General features: G+C 42.9%; 1 protein-coding gene across 1 annotated transcript in view; it reads right to left on the bottom strand.

Annotated features, from left to right (window-relative positions):
- Positions 1 to 11,959, bottom strand: part of PPM1B (protein phosphatase, Mg2+/Mn2+ dependent 1B) — a 59,459-nt gene extending 47,500 nt beyond the window's left edge. Inside the window, exon 1 of the mRNA XM_021526452.3 lies at positions 11,861 to 11,959. The gene's annotated coding sequence lies outside the window, so the exon portion shown is untranslated. The remainder of the gene's footprint in view (positions 1 to 11,860) is intronic.
- Positions 11,960 to 15,898: the final 3,939 nt, after the last annotated feature.

Raw genomic sequence — 15,898 nt, 5'->3', positions numbered from 1 at the left:
CAAAAGAGTGGATGAACCTTTTTAATTTAGTTATAATAGATGTTTCAATGTCAACATTTAATTCCATGCTCTTTTACTTTAGGACCGCAACATGACTGGTGACACTGCTAACACTGTCATAGCTATGTGACTTCTCTATGGTCTTCATCAGCATTAACATTCCAAGTAAATACAGAACTTCCACTCACAAGATAGGTCACCAGGTATCAAAACCACTAGTGTCAAGAACCAAGGTTAGCAACTACACAAGAACCTCGTTTGAAACACCTCAGTGTGCAGTCTTACAGAAAGTGAGGCTATGCTGAACTGAGAACTGCTGTAAGCCCACCTCCTGGCACGGGTAGTTTCAAACACAGCTTTGGCACCAGTAGTTGCTCTCACATCCTCATGCAACAAGCTGATTCAAGAAGATAAACTAGAAGAAAATTCATCTCAGCAATATGTACCCAACATATGCACAATACCCAATTCTTACAACGAGATGAGACATAGCCAAGTATCAACATGAGAAGGAAGAGGATCCTGGATATGTTCAGAAGCAGAGAACTGCAGAAATACAACAGCACTAACATACTTAGGTAACTATAAAATAACTTCTTCCTTAATGAAAGTCAGGATTATGAATGGGTTCCAGAAGCAAATGCCTGAGTGTGCACAAAGGCCTAGCAAAAACTATTTTCTGTACTGTACAAATGCTGAAAAGTGATGAAAAAAACAAACTATTCTAAGGACCTTTCACCTTTAAAAGGAGGAATACCCGATACTCATGAACTGGATAGCATGCAGCAAAAATCTGTTTGGGTAGAGGGTACGAACCTCCCATAATGAGAGACAAAACCAAAACTGTATTATGTAGACTAAGTGACTCGGCTTCCAAGAAGGTGCTATACCTGTTTTTGAACAGCTACAAAAATGTACCAGTAGTGCCTTGCTGACAAAGAAGTTGATGTATCTAGTGCCCAGCACTCTCACCAAGGTAGCATAAAATTTAATGACTAGAAACCAACGCAGAAGAATGAACTCTCCTGTCTATAGAATTTTGAAGATGCTACCTTTTGGCTGTAGGACCTAATAAGCTTTATTGCTTTTTTTCCCCTCTTAATGTAAAAATTAACCTGGGGTCCTATCAGCTCACTCTTACTTTCCTTCCCTGAACAAAGCAGTTCAAAGTACATCTTCTCAGTCATCCAAAGATCTTAAAAGAATCTTTGCTTCCAGCAACAGTGACGCAGGTCTACCAATTCCATGACACCTTAAATCCATAAAGCACTAAGTTTTCCACTATCTGAAGAACTTCTTAAATAATTCAGGGCAAATAAACCCAGTAACTCACACAGTTCAGGGAAAAGCACCATAGACTAAATCTTCTCTCATTACCCCCAGTCCTTTTCAAGACTGGATTCAATAGGAGAAAATGAGCCCAAAGAAACCAAACACAAACAAAAATAAGGACCAAGAAAGAAGATTAATAGCAAATCTCCATTTTATCCTGCAATGTCAGGGGTCAATTTTTACATGTTGGGTTTTACTCATGCCAGTATCAAAAACAGTCAGGATATTGCTGAAAGGCAAGCAGAGGTAGTGGCAGGCAGCAAAACTTGGTAATAAAAGGCAGTGCAGTGTATGTGCTGATAAAAATCTTTAAAATGAGGTACAGACAAATGAACAAAAAACAGATCCCCATGATGAGAGCAAAAAGGAATACTCAGTGAATTCTGTGTTCTGCCTACCCAACTATTCTCTGGATTAGCTGAAGTTATCAGTGAATTTATGCAGTAAGTTCTTCAGAAAGCACTGCAGTTTTCTTCCATACTAAAACCACTACTTTTCATGTCCTCTCCTCACTTATTTCAGTTTCTCCCTTACAGTAACACCATCAGACTTTGACTCAGGGAAAGGAGGGGATAAACATTAACTGGAAAAAAACCAACTTGAACAAATGACTGGCGCAGAAAAAAGGCTGCTCACAGGTAGATCTGGTTCACCACTTATTGTATTAGGAGTAGTTTAAGATACCGACTACTAAAAAGAAGATAAATAGCAGAAAAGGTGTTTCCAATACAGTGTTCTAGGACCATGACTTGACTTTAGAAAAAGGCTTTAAGCACAAATCTGAAAACCCATGACAGATCTAAGCTGTCACATTGTACTTTGTATGCAAGGGCTTGTTTTAATCAGTGCTTCAACAAACAAGACCTTTGGAGGAAGGGACAATGGGGAGAGAGACCTACTAACAAGTTTTCCATATTAGCTTCCTGTTCTTTGTGAAACTTGACAACATAATCAGGTTTCAAGTCTCGACAAACCTTGAAAAAAGATGACTTACAGCAGTAACTGAGCACTACATTCCCTCTCTACCTATTCAGAAAGACAACAAATTTCAGGCTGAAAATATTGTGGTTGTTAAATACATCTGTGAATATATGGTATTTTTCAAGGAATTTTTTTTTCCAAACATGAATGAAAAAAGTACAATTGCAGAGCACCTTCCATATTTTTCTAACCATGTTAAATTCTGTTTCCTGCCATTGGCAACAGCAGCACACAAGCTAATTTCAAGAATCCTGAACTATACTGGAATTGTATTTCTTCCTCTCTGACTCCAGAAGTACAGAACTTCATGCTTCACTTCATGATAAAAATCACGAGAAACTATTTCAATAGTTTGTAACCTTATCCCAGTCCCTCCAAAATTCAGATTTGCTACGTTGATAGCATTCCTTTTTTCTTTAAATTAAAATAATACTGTAACAATAGTTAAAATCACAAAATAAGCTGTTTTGTTTAACAACAGCTACTATACTTAAGTTCATTAAATATTTTAGAGAAGTTCTCTGGCCTAGAAATCCTTGTGTTTGGTATGTTCTAGTTAAGAAATTGAGATGTCATCCAATTTGATTTAATGTTACAAATAGCCATCAACCTTCAACAGCTCTTAACTTCCACTACTTCCACACTCAAATACTCTAAGACATAATAGTACATAGTTCAGCATAAGACAAACCAAAGGCCAAAAAAAAGTAAAATAAATTTATTGTCTACTATGATATAAAAGTAAGATATGAAACACCATTGGCACTACAGCAGTCCTAACTATCCTTTCCTTCCACATCACAAGCCTAATTATTGTTTCAATTTTAAAGCACAGGAAAATGTTAAACTATCACTTCTACCACTTATGGAAAACAGATGAGCTCTTAAGGCCTGACTTCAGAGGAGACTGCACAGCTATTCGACTCTAGCAAACACTGAACATCTCTTTTCAATGTAATCATCCACAAAAGTGGTATTCTTGTCTTTTCCCTGATCCCACAAATTGCTTGTAAAAGATAGACACATTGAACTTCTTCCAGTTTCTCCACACTGCAAGAGCCACATAGAATCTAAAACAGGAAAGGTTGGAAAAGCTCACACAAAGCAAACAACTCCTATTATTAATGCATTTTTTGAAACAACTGGATGCTTATGAACTGGAGGTTATCTTTTGAACAGCAGTTTGAATTGCAGTGCACTTACAGAGGATTTACAGAACAAGTTTCACACTCCCCTCTTCCTCCCAGCTCTAGCTATTGTTTTCGCAACATTATTTTCATCTTGTTTATGTATAAAACATCTATTATTTGAAGTCTTTTGCACAACTCACTACTTGTTTAGATAACTACTCCTTAGAGTAACATAATGAGACACAACCTAGATTTTGGATGAGTCCAATAAATTCATCTACCAGTGTAAGCAATCAGCAAAGAAAAGAACAGGAAAGACATTATCTCAGAGAAAAGGAAAAGTGAAACAAAAAAGCTCTTGCTGTAATATGTCTCCTGGAAAAGTGATAAAGGCACAGAAAACATGACAAGCTTGCAAATGGATAAACATCCTATCTGAGGAGTCCATTTGATACACGTATAGGCAGTCGTCCCTCAATTACTGAATAGCAATAGTGTAAATCCCACCTGTAATTAGACATTGTTAATAACCTCCTTAGAGGCGTCACTTCAGTTCTTACTGACAACACCCAAACTGAGGCATTTGTGAGCCTTAACAGCCTGTACTGTGCACTGGGGCTCTCTTGAGCTAGATGGAGCTGCTTTACTTTCCAAGTTGAGAGACTGAACACTACCTGGGGGAGTCAATGGACTACCCCTGCTAGGTCTGAATTCAAGTTCTACAACAGCTGAAATAAAAGAACTTTGTGTTTCCTTTGAACACAAACACTCAAAAAAAAAAAAAAGTACCCTTTTACTAAAAAGCCAGATATAAGCACTTTTTATCAAATGTTCCAGAGAACCAAGCTTCACATCAGACACCAGAAACCAGTGTCTGCAACTAAAAGAGAAATCTTATGCACAAGCTGGTATGCAGGGTACCTTTTGACCAGGATAAGATTTTCCTATTGGGAACAGAACAAGTAGTACAGACATATTTTACTACTATACTAGGAAAAGAGAGCAGGAGAAGAAAGGACACATAAAAAACCCTGAGTAACATCTGCACTATATTCACCTTTGATACCTTTGCAGCTCTCTGAAGGCAGTGCTTTGAGTATAGACCCACTTCAACAGAAGCAGAAGGAACAATTTATTCAGCTTTATACACTGAAGACAGAACTCTCAAAACAGCCCACAGTCCGACATCATTTCAGTACAGTACTTCTCATATGAAAAGTTTCAAAGCACATGACAATTTCAGCAGTTTTTCAAGGTCACAAGGGCAATCACAAACACAAGTCCCTGCCCCCTCCAACTGCTAATCCGCATCTAAATCCAGTATAGCTCTACTCCAGAGACTTATGCAATGTGAAAACCCTCATTCACTTCTCTCCTAGAATCATGGTCCAAAACTACTATATGAGGTATTATATATACAGCTGCAATATACAAAGGCAACTTTACACCTGTCAATGTTTATTTGGATGTGGTTTAACAAGCATGTTGAATACTCTTCAGAATTTCATCTAACTTCTAAAGAAAAGACCTTCAGCATCCCTTAAAAAGCTGCCATGAAGAACACAATTTCCTATTTCTAGATATGTTCCCTGAAATGTTGAGGGGAATATACTTTTAATTCTTTTGGAAGAAACTTCAAACAGTGATAATTATTTTTTAAAAAACAGACAACAAAGTACACACACAAACAGTAAAACAAGAAATAACATTAGTGGAAAATAAAATAAAACCCCAGCAAGCCAAGCTACAGTGTGTGTTGTCTGTGTCCCCACAGTTTCACTGAAACACAACTGAAAAGTTTACACAAGGGTAAATATTTCAGAAATAATCAGGTCCTGTGAGTTTTGTGGAAGTAAACAGTCACATCAAAAAGAGACATCCAAACTAGTGCCCCTTGAGGACAAGTGCAGCAGAAGCTCAGCTGTGTTACCAAAACCATCATCCCATACAGGACAGACAGTGCACCAAACAAATGAGAATACTTACAGAACTCACAGTACCCTATACCCAACCACAAGACACAAAGCCACAGGAAGTCAGGTTTCATAACTTGCTGCTCACACAGATAGCTTCATTCTTGATTAACTGAAGCAAAACCATGAAAGAACTACTCTCCAGAATTTGTTGTAGTTTTAACACCAGTCATTTTCACACAAAATTTCAAAACTAGGGACAAAAATTTGGGAACAGATATTTAGTTACCAGTCACAATAAACAAGCAATCCTTAGAGAGCAGTAGGACAATTTCTGCAGGCCTGGCAACACTTAAGGAGCCAGTAGAGGGTAGAAGCCAGTCCCCCTGCATAGCTCAGCACCCTCTGCAGTGCTCTAACGTGCCTTTTAGTGGGCACAGCTGTACTGGCACGTCCGTTTGAATTAGGAACATGCTTTTGAAGTAAATCTGTCACCCACTTCCTGTATTTTAGTTCACATCTCATAGAAGTTTCTGCACAAATGACCTGAACATCTCCAAGACTGACCTACATCAAACTCTGGGAAAGCTTGGAACATACACAGTCCACAGAACCAGACTACAATTAGTCTAAAATAAATCCCACGAAGTACACACACTGGGGACAGAGTCTACCTAACTTAGATCTTCGCTCTACAACCTCCTTCAACTGCAGCATATCGCTTGCTAATGTAAATATTTATCAATGTGGCAGGTACTGTCCATTCATTTATGAGAACCTCAAGCAGCAGGAAGTAAACCCACAGACTTAAGCTGTCAACATGCACCTTAAAAACCCTAGAAAGGAGGCCTGCACAGGCTGCTCCTTTTTCTGGAGTAATGATACTAGCAGTGTACTACCACTCATCCACTTTTGTTTCCACCCCTTTACAGGTTAGGAGTTTCAAAAGCTAGTGGGATACTCTAGAAAAGTTTTCTGAATAACGAAAAAGACAGCCCACCAAAGATCTACATACTTCACGCATCACCTACAATTACTCTTTTACAAAACTTCTCAAATAACATTGGAAAGACAGCTCAATCAATGGTTCCATTGGAGGTAGTGATAGGAAAGCAGCATGTACTCAATAATGCTTTTTATGACTTGCACATCAGCTTAACCAACAGTCACCCAGAACTGTTTAACCGTTTTATTTTTCTTTTGGAATAAGCTGACCAACATAATATTCACTGTTCCACTTGAATCAAAACATCAGTTCTTAACAAATATTTCCATCACTGAGGTGTTCTCTCCTGTTACCAATTTTTCTTTTTCGATAACATTTTAAATAGAAGATAATGAGTTTCAAACATATACCTGCCTTTAGCAGGACCAACAAGCTGGTGAGAACAGACCAAAGCAGTACTGCATGACAAACTTACAAGAACATGCTACCTCCTCTGCTTGATAAATCCTTGTCATCTAACTTCATTACCTCCTTGATAAAAACAATTAATTCATATGCTAACAAAGCAGAGCCATGTTTGCTCTACATTCAGTAAAGGTCAAGTTCCTATACTGGGGTGCAGACACAAAAGTAGGATTACTGAAGATGACATTTTCTGTTAACACACTAATCCCATGAAAACTGAAAGAACTAATGACACTTTCCTTTGTGATTTAACTGGAAGTCTGTGGTTCTTGACATATCATTACCATACTCACTAAAAAGCCATTTAATATTCTCCAGCAGCCCAGTCTGAAACATCCTTAAGCGGTGTTTTTCTGATCTGTTTCATGTTAACTCTTGTGAAAACAGACTTAAGCACCTAGTTGTACTATTTGTTTGAAAGAAAACTCAATTAATAGTTATTTCCATCAAAGATGAAGAAAATCTATGCCAGGAGACAGTAACATAGTGACATCATAAAATAACACACTGAGGTAACGTTAATGAGAAACTAATGGTGCACAGGGAAAAAAAGAATTGTGGGTAACATTTTCACAGCAGAACAAAAATACCTGGGCCTGAGTAATTTCCTTCAAAATAGTAAGAAAGGCTGCTGTCTGCTGAGACACTGAATTTTCCCTTCTGTCATCATCCTCTACATTAAAACATCTTTGTACTTTCCTTCCCAAAACAGGGTTTTCCAAGAGCCAGAATACTAATTTAACCTACACTCACTGGCAACCCTTATATTTCAACATACCAATAATGTCTCAAGAAACTGAGATGAGCTGAACTGCTCATCTCTAGAAACTAGAGATGAGCTACCCAGCTCATTAATTTCTTACCAGCTTCACAAAGATTTTCAGACCAGTTTTCTTCTGAAGCGACACTAATAAATTCTTCCAAATATTTATCTGACTTTATCATATGATACAAATATAAATTTGCACAAGGCTTGAGCAAATTATAAGCAGTTTGAATAAAGTTTCCCACACTAGACATCTGTCTAAGGCTGAAAAACATAATCCAAACAGCTAAGAAGTTTGCAAAGTTTTCTGTTAAGTAAAAGCAGTACTGATAATCTTTCTGGAAACTCCGCATCCTTGTTCTTACATAAGGGATCATCTTTCAATTTCTCCTTCTTCAGCTTCTCTAGTCAGAAGTCATTCTATCTGGGTGGCTTTTTTTATTAAGAAGCTGCAATTACTGGTCTAGATTTTGACATTAAATTCCCTGAACATTTTACATATACCTGAGATGCTGGAGGTTGGGGCTAAACCTGACTACTCTAAGATGCATAAAACATTTATGCTGCATTCACATTGCTAACAGACAGTGAGAAATAAGAAGTTACAATTCACACCCTGTACAGCTATAAGCCAAATCATGAAGACCATCAAGCATAAACTGAAGCACAGAATTTAAAAAGTAATACGTAAGAAAGGAACCAAGACAGCAAAAGTTTTGATTTCAACTGTTTTCCAAAGAAATTACCACTGCTCTCCTCCAATTTAGTGAGAAGAACAATACTCATATTGAATCACTTCAGTTGCTAAAAGGCCCAAGATCTGAAGAATGCTTCTTTTGCAGGGAAGTGCAGCATTGAATTCAGAGAGATCAGTGGACAAGTGACAAGAACTAAAAAAACAAACCCCAAACAAAATAGAGCATATTTTATTAAGGTAGTGAGCAGAAAGAACCAGTCCTAGGGGAAAAAAAACCAAAACTACTATGGGCACAAAAATATGTATGGCCTGTTACAGTAATCACTCTCCACAGTCGAAACATGGAGTCTGGAGCTTTGATTCTTTCACCAAGGCTTTCCCATTCATTTGGAAGAAACCATGCTTGTAAAAGCCAATGGTTAGCTAATTATGTTCCAGTGCTGACTGGAAAAGAACAGCCATTTCCCACTTCCTAAGCTACAGCAGTAAACCTATATGGCAGATTTAAGCATTCCTACTGGACTGATGATGCAAGGCACTACCAAATGATCCATTTTCATTTTCAGTGTTTTTTAAAAAAAAAAAACAAACAAAAAAAAACAAAAAAACAACCCAAGACCAAATCAAGCAACAGAAACCACACTGACAAACCAAGCCCACCCCTGCCCTGCTAAACACTGTGGCAGCAGCATTCAGCAAGGTGTGCTGCAGTCTGCTCCATTTAAGGAGGACATTCAATACTCACTGACCACTGTTCCATGCACATCCCATCCCTTGCTGCAGTCTAAATAAGGCCTGCTTCAAAGAGTAACACAAATACTTCATAAACACAGATTTTTACATCCACTACTAGGAGCAGATTTTAGTGCCTTTCCCTTTTGTCATATGGAAGCAACAGATTCATATAAGAAATACTCTCTGCTCTCCATTGGACCCCTGAGAGCAGTAGTTTTTGACAGTGAGCATGTGAAACAATTGTTCAACACACACATTTTGCAGGCTTGAATTTCAATTGTAATAGATTTTTATTTCTTGAGACAAGTTTACTAAATCAGAAGCACATATTAGTGATTATCATTGGAAAAGCTTAAAAGAGCAATGTACCCCAGACAAGAAAAGAACTGGATTGTCCAGGATAGCTACAAGACTACTCATTTCTTTCTCTTGTTCCTTACATCACTAACTGGTCACCTCATGGATACCACTACAAAAGAAAAATGGGTTCTCAGCATTCCCTATGCAGCCCTCTCCATACTACATTAATTACATGTCCCTCATCCTGATGTTTTGTGCCTTAATTAAATCACCGCCCTATGTAACAGCCTCCTCTAAATATCTGCAGAACAACAGATAAGGGCCTACACAAATAAACAGAACATACCATCCCAGACTTCAGAACATGGAATACACACATATTTAATGCTCATTTCCAATTGATCCAAGCAGCATTCCATTCTAAATGGATTGTCTCTTCACAAACCTCTGACCCTCCAGTGTTGATGTACTCTCTCAAACACAAGTCCAGTATAGAAAACTTCATATACTCTGGATATGCAAACTCAGTTAAGTGTTAAGGTATAGAAAATGCATACACATAATGGATGTACTGGAGCCCAAGCGCACACACACAAGAACTTGTCTACACCACATTAAGTGCTTTTAGTTAGCCACTGACCTGTCAACACCATGATGAGTGCTAGTTTCAGCAAAAGTTAACCTTTAAAGTTAATGGTCAATTTATCCAGTGAAACAAACAGAATAAAATAAACAAACAAAAAAAGCACTTACTTTACCAGAAACCCCTTGACTGTCCTGTAACCTCCTTTAATCCAGTAATATTCCTAACAGTACTAAACTGCCTCATCATCTTTATTCACTTTTTTTCATTTTCACCAGGTATCATAACTATAAAATATTTCTCTCCATACAATGAGCAGCAAAGAATCCCCACAGCCACCAACCTGTACAGGACCCTGGAGCCGGTTCATCATCCCTCCCCCACACCATTTCAACTTTTCATAGCCTCAGCCAAAAACGCCTGCCTCCTCTCTTATACACAGATTAACCAACTCAGCAGTACGAAAACTCCAGCTTCCCTTTTGCACAAATACCATTCCCCTGATACACACATGTATACATATCCTAACATAATCTTCACCCTGGGTACAAGTTCATTCTTCCCTCCATTTTCAACCATTCCCAAATACCCACCCAAGCCCCCTCACTTTCCTATAGTCCACAGTCATCCTTGAAAATTTACCTACAAGAAGACAGTGTTGATGATCTAATAGAAATTTAGAGTGCCTGATACCTGTCAGAAACATGTAACTACAGTTCTACAGCTCCCCAGCACACACACAGACTTTTCTCCAAAAAGCACTATCATGATCCCAACAGCTAGCATTTGCTACATGTTTTCCCATTTGTATTCCACAAACTAAACAACAAATATCCAGCCTTTCCACTTCATTACACGTGAAACATCAACTCACAGCTCCTCTCAAGTTTCCAGGACACAGACCACGTTGCTCGCTACTCTAGCCCATGTCCACACACCAGACAGAGAGCTCATCGAGCCGGTGACAGCCGGGCATCTCTCTCAGCTCCCAGTGTGAGCAGCAAACAAACCAAAGCACAGCAGTAGGAACACGCATGACTTGCTGTCCACATACCAGCTCATATTACACACTAAGGTCTCGCACATTAAGTCTAACCACACTGGCCACGAAACAAAACAAGTTCAGAACCTTGTAGCAACCTGTTACCACTGTGCCTGTAACTTGTATACAGGCTTCCCTACCACCCAAAGCCTCCCTCCTCCATAGCCTTTAGACGCCTGCCAACTTACCACCTTATTTCTCAAAACACACAGAAGCCCGTTTACCTATTACTCCTATATTCACAGGCCTTCCTGTACCACTACTCCCAAACACGTGTGGTTTCACCCACCACCTGCATCCCCACAGTAAAAACACATCCCTCAACATACCGCAGCACACAAAACGAGAGAGGTACAGATTTTTCTAGCTGCCTCCAAGTGAATTCATCAAAATTACGCCATCCTTCCGAGAGAAGTATTATTGTAGATTATAATAAAAGTATATCCACTGGGTTCGCAGAGCCAGCAAGCTCCAAACTACGACTAAGAACTGCCTTCAACTCCTTCCGCCTAAAGCTGCCAGGCACTGCCCATCTGCCCGTGCTTTCATCCCCAGCCCGTCAGAAGCACCCAGGCCTTGCGGACCTTCTCCCCGACACCGGGGCCGTGCCGCCGCTCCCCCCACCCAGCCCGCCGGTAGCGCGGGCCCGGCCCGGCGCTCCCCAGGGCCCGGCCCATGCACGTGCGCGAGCCCGCCGGCCGCCGGCACACGCCGGACACTCCGGTGCCACCCAGGCGAGGCCGAGCCGCCGGCTCGCCCGCCACAGGGCCGTGCGTGGCCTGGGCCGTGTCAGCGCGGCCCCGGCCCTCCCTTCTCCCGCGGCGGCAGGGAGGCGGCGGCCGGGCCTCGCTGCGCCCGCTCGCTCCCCGGGGGCGCACCCGCCGCACGCCGCGTTCGCCGCGCCCCCCCGGCGCCGCAGCCCCGGCCCGCCCGCTCAGCCCCTTCCCCCGCTTTACCCCGGCCGCTCTACCTGCGTGCCCCGCGTCCCCCGGCACCCGGCGGCGCTGCGGAGCCCGGCGCGGGTGCGGGCGGTGCTGGCTCGGACTCAGGTGCGCGCCGCCCCGCGCAGGCCGCCGCCGGCCGCCGCCGCCGCCCGGTCGCGCACTCGGAGCGCCGCCAGCAGCGCGGACATGTTGGAGCCGCCGTCCCCCCCGCCCGCGTCACCGCGCTCGGAGAGGCGGGCGGGGCCGGGCTCAGCCCGCCCGCCCCGGCCCGCCGCCCATTGGCCGCCGGCCCCGTCGGCACAGCCCTTCCTCACTGTCATTGGCAGATGCGCTCGCCGCTCACGCGCAGGCCCCGCCGAAAAGCTTTCCTCTGATTGGGTCTCCCTCGTCTGCTTTGGTAACTATTGGCTGCAGCTCTCATCAGTCAAGACGACAGCGCACGGACTCCGTCTTTCTCCGCACTTTTTTTTTCCGGCCTCGCAGCCTCGGCAGGACTGACGGAAGCGGCTGTCAGCGAGCGCCCTCGCCCCTCCCAGCCTCCGTCCCGCCGCCCCATCCCCTCCCTCCCGGCGGCACGGTTTGCCTTCAGGCCATTGGCTCCCGGCGCCGCCACTCCCGCGGCCTCTCTCGCCCCGGCCGCCGCTTCGCCAAGGGGGCGCGAACCGACCCGCGGGTGCCTTATCCTGATTGGCCGCTGCCCCTGCCAATCAAGCGCGGCCGGCGGGGCAGCCGAGCGCGGTGCGGCCCGCGCCCCGAGCCGCTCCGCACGGCGATTGGTCGCGGGGCGGGCGAGAGGCGCGCGACCTCCCCCGTGCCCCACGGGGGGCCGTGGGGAGTACCCGTATGTGCGCGCGATTACATCACCGCCAGCCAATCAGGGCGCGCGGGGGCAGGCGTCCCGCCCGAGGGGGCGGGGCCTGGCCGCCCCGGCGGGACCCGCTGCGCCTCGCACGGCGCCGCTCGGGGTGCCGGGGCTGCAAAGAGCGGGGCTGGAGCAGGTTCCTCGCTCCTCTGCCTTCCCCTCTGCCCGCGGGGATCGAGCGCCGTGTCCCGGCTCAGGGGACGGAGGGTCCGCGGTCCCGCTCGTGTGGGTGCCCGAGTGAGGCGTCTCGTGGTCGCCCTTGGTGCCTCCACCGCGCCCTGCTGACACTGGGGCCGGCCGCCTGCAGAGTGCAATCACTGAAGCACAGAATCGATCAGGTTGGAAAAGACTCCTGAGTTCATCGAGTCCACCCCGTGACCGAACACCACCATGTAACTAGACCGTGGCACCGAGTGCCACATCCAGTGTTTCCTTAAACACCTCCAGGGATGGTGACTGCACCATCTCCCTGGGCAGCCTATTCTGATGTCTAACCTCCCTTTCTGCGAAGAAATTCTTCCTGATGCCCAGCCTAAACCTCCCCTGGCAAAGCTACATTCCCAAAATGGCATACCTCTTCCCACACCATAGTTCGCTGATGCCCTTGTCCCCTTCTTTATGCTGAGGTGTTTCCTCCCCACACACTGAATACATCAAAGTGAATGAACACCTGTCACACGCAGAACTTGAGACCACGGCTCAAAACACTGCTCGTAAAGCATTTTTATTTATTCATCTGTTCATTTTCTGGAGTGTTTACAAAGTAAACCGACCTTGAAAAAGTTGGGAGCTTTTCTATCTGGAGTTGAAATTCCCTCCCAGTCTTCCACATAGACACACTATGGGATTATTTTTCCAGGGCCTCCAGAGTTACGTCCACAGTGCAGAAAATGCTGTTCAGCTTTTGCCTCCAAGGTCACGGGCACCACCGCTCACGTTAGGAAATCCTTGCACAGAACTCTGAGGGCGCTTTTTCTCTCAGGTGACTGATGCAGCTACACCTCTAGGAGCAGATGCTTTGCTCTCTGTGGGTTCAAATGCATCTACTCCACACCAAGAAGATGAGCTATTCACCCCTGTGTGCCAGTACTGCTTCCCAAAGCTCCCTGCCAGTTGATAGAGCTGAATGAGAATGAAACCTAGATTGCCTCAGCACAGGCACCCGTGAGCCAGTTCAGAAAGAGCCAGAATGCTGAGGCTGCGGTTACCCTTCTGTCATAGAAAACTTGCTCACAGACAAGCTAATTTGAGAGCCCAGACCCAGCTGCCAATCAACCTAGTTAACTTTGCAGTGTCCACATGATCTGGGACTCAAGATACTTTTATATAGCTAGGGATCTTTTTTCTTTTTTTTTTTTCCCCTTTCCTCAGGCTTATATCTCATAGTCATTTAAATATAATTCATGTATTATTAAAGCAGTGACAAATCTGGCAAAAAAATGCTGTATCTTAGGGTTGATTAATGCAAAATTTATTTAGCCTAGATATTTCTTGGATTTTTGAAACTTTTTATTTCAAGAGATTCACTATTCACTAAGGAATTTTTTAAGAGTTTGGTACTCTTTAAAGTAATCATACATCTTGCACAGATTTCAGCAGGTATGGAACTGGGCTGTAATTTTATCAGGTCCCTGTTTGCATCCTCTACTTTGCTTCTTGGGCACCTGCCAGAGAGATACTCCGGGTATCAATAGATAATTTTGCTCAGTATGTACATTGTATACACAGCTACTACTGACTCTTCCATCCCATTTACTGTAGCAGCCACTCTTCCCCCCAGTGAAAACTAAAACAAAAATCTACAGAAATACTGCAAGAGATCACAGATTAGGCTGACCCTGCCTTTCTCCTTGCTTCTAGCTTTTACAGGGGTTCTCATCCCCTTCCTTTTACCTAATTTCATATATGGCTTTATAACAAATTTAGAAAAAGTTTTCCATATCATCTCACTAGCTGTACAACCTTTACAATTCTTTGGGAAGAGTGGACTTCCCAAAATAATGAATATTACCCTACATTTTCTCTAAAGTAATAAGCGTTATCCCCTACAGCTTTTCAAACATGACCTGCTTAAATGTTAGAGATTAACTGAAAACCTACACTGTGCACACGAGTCCATAACCCAGTGTAAACAGCACATTCCTAATCAGTAGAAAATGTGCGTATCTGGCTGGTTTCTGTGGGCTAAAACTCAACGCTGGCATTGCTCAAGAGGTGTGTGTGGCAAGAAGCAAGCAGCAGTGACAGGCAGCAGGGGTGGGCGGTGAAGTAATAAGTAGGTGAAATAATGGTTTGTATGTGGCAATGTGGAGTTAATGGCTAATCCAGGGATTTTGTGCCATTTCATGGCTGGCTCCACTTAAGCTTCATTTAAGATTACCAAGGCAGGATATTTGTGGGAATATTTGTGTGTTGGATCAACGATGATGTGCATGCCTGAAAGAGTCGGCATTTTTTATTACATGCAATGCCCATTTTACTCTTAGTAGTGATGAAAATAACTGTGAACTACAGAAATGGTAATAAATGGGAAATAGTATGGGACAAAGGTAATTTGCAAACAGCTTTGATACTGCACTAAAGAGGAATGAAGGTGAGTTCTACAGGGTTTTTAAAATTCCGATTTTTAATGTTCTATTGTTATTGGTGAGGCAATTAATCCTTCTAGAAGTTTCTGTTGACAAATCTCAATAATTACATTTGTTTAATGTTCAAATTAATAAACTGTAAATCAAGTCCTACCAAAAAATCAGTACCTTTGGGAAGCTACTTGATCTGGCAGTGTTTTCATGCAATTTTCTCACCTTTTACCTCAGTTTTATAAAAGTTAGCAGGTTATCTGAAGCATGTATACATCTAGTGTTTTAACTGGCCTTCATACTAGTTTGACAAATGGTGACTGCTCTGGTTTCACAAGAAGGCATTCTCAGACACTGACAATATTTATGGTACATGGTTACTTTTTTATCTGCAAAGCAAACAAACTCTTTCGTTTTCAGCTGAGTAAACTTCCCATGGAAACTAATTCACTAAAGAAGGGTAGTTAGTTCTTCACCACTTCCCTGTGTACCCCTTCTAGATTACACCATCTGTGAAGAAAGGAAGGAAATCACCACAGATAATAAGGTCATCTTCACATTAAGAAATGAAGGGGGAAAATTTTGAAAGTTTCATGTAATATTTTGCCTTGGTTTTGCTCAAC

The sequence above is a fragment of the Lonchura striata genome, chromosome 3, assembly GCF_046129695.1.
Source record: "Lonchura striata isolate bLonStr1 chromosome 3, bLonStr1.mat, whole genome shotgun sequence".
NCBI lineage: Eukaryota > Metazoa > Chordata > Aves > Passeriformes > Estrildidae > Lonchura > Lonchura striata.
Note: the sequence above shows the minus strand (reverse complement) of the source record. Positions and strands in the feature narration are given on the sequence as shown.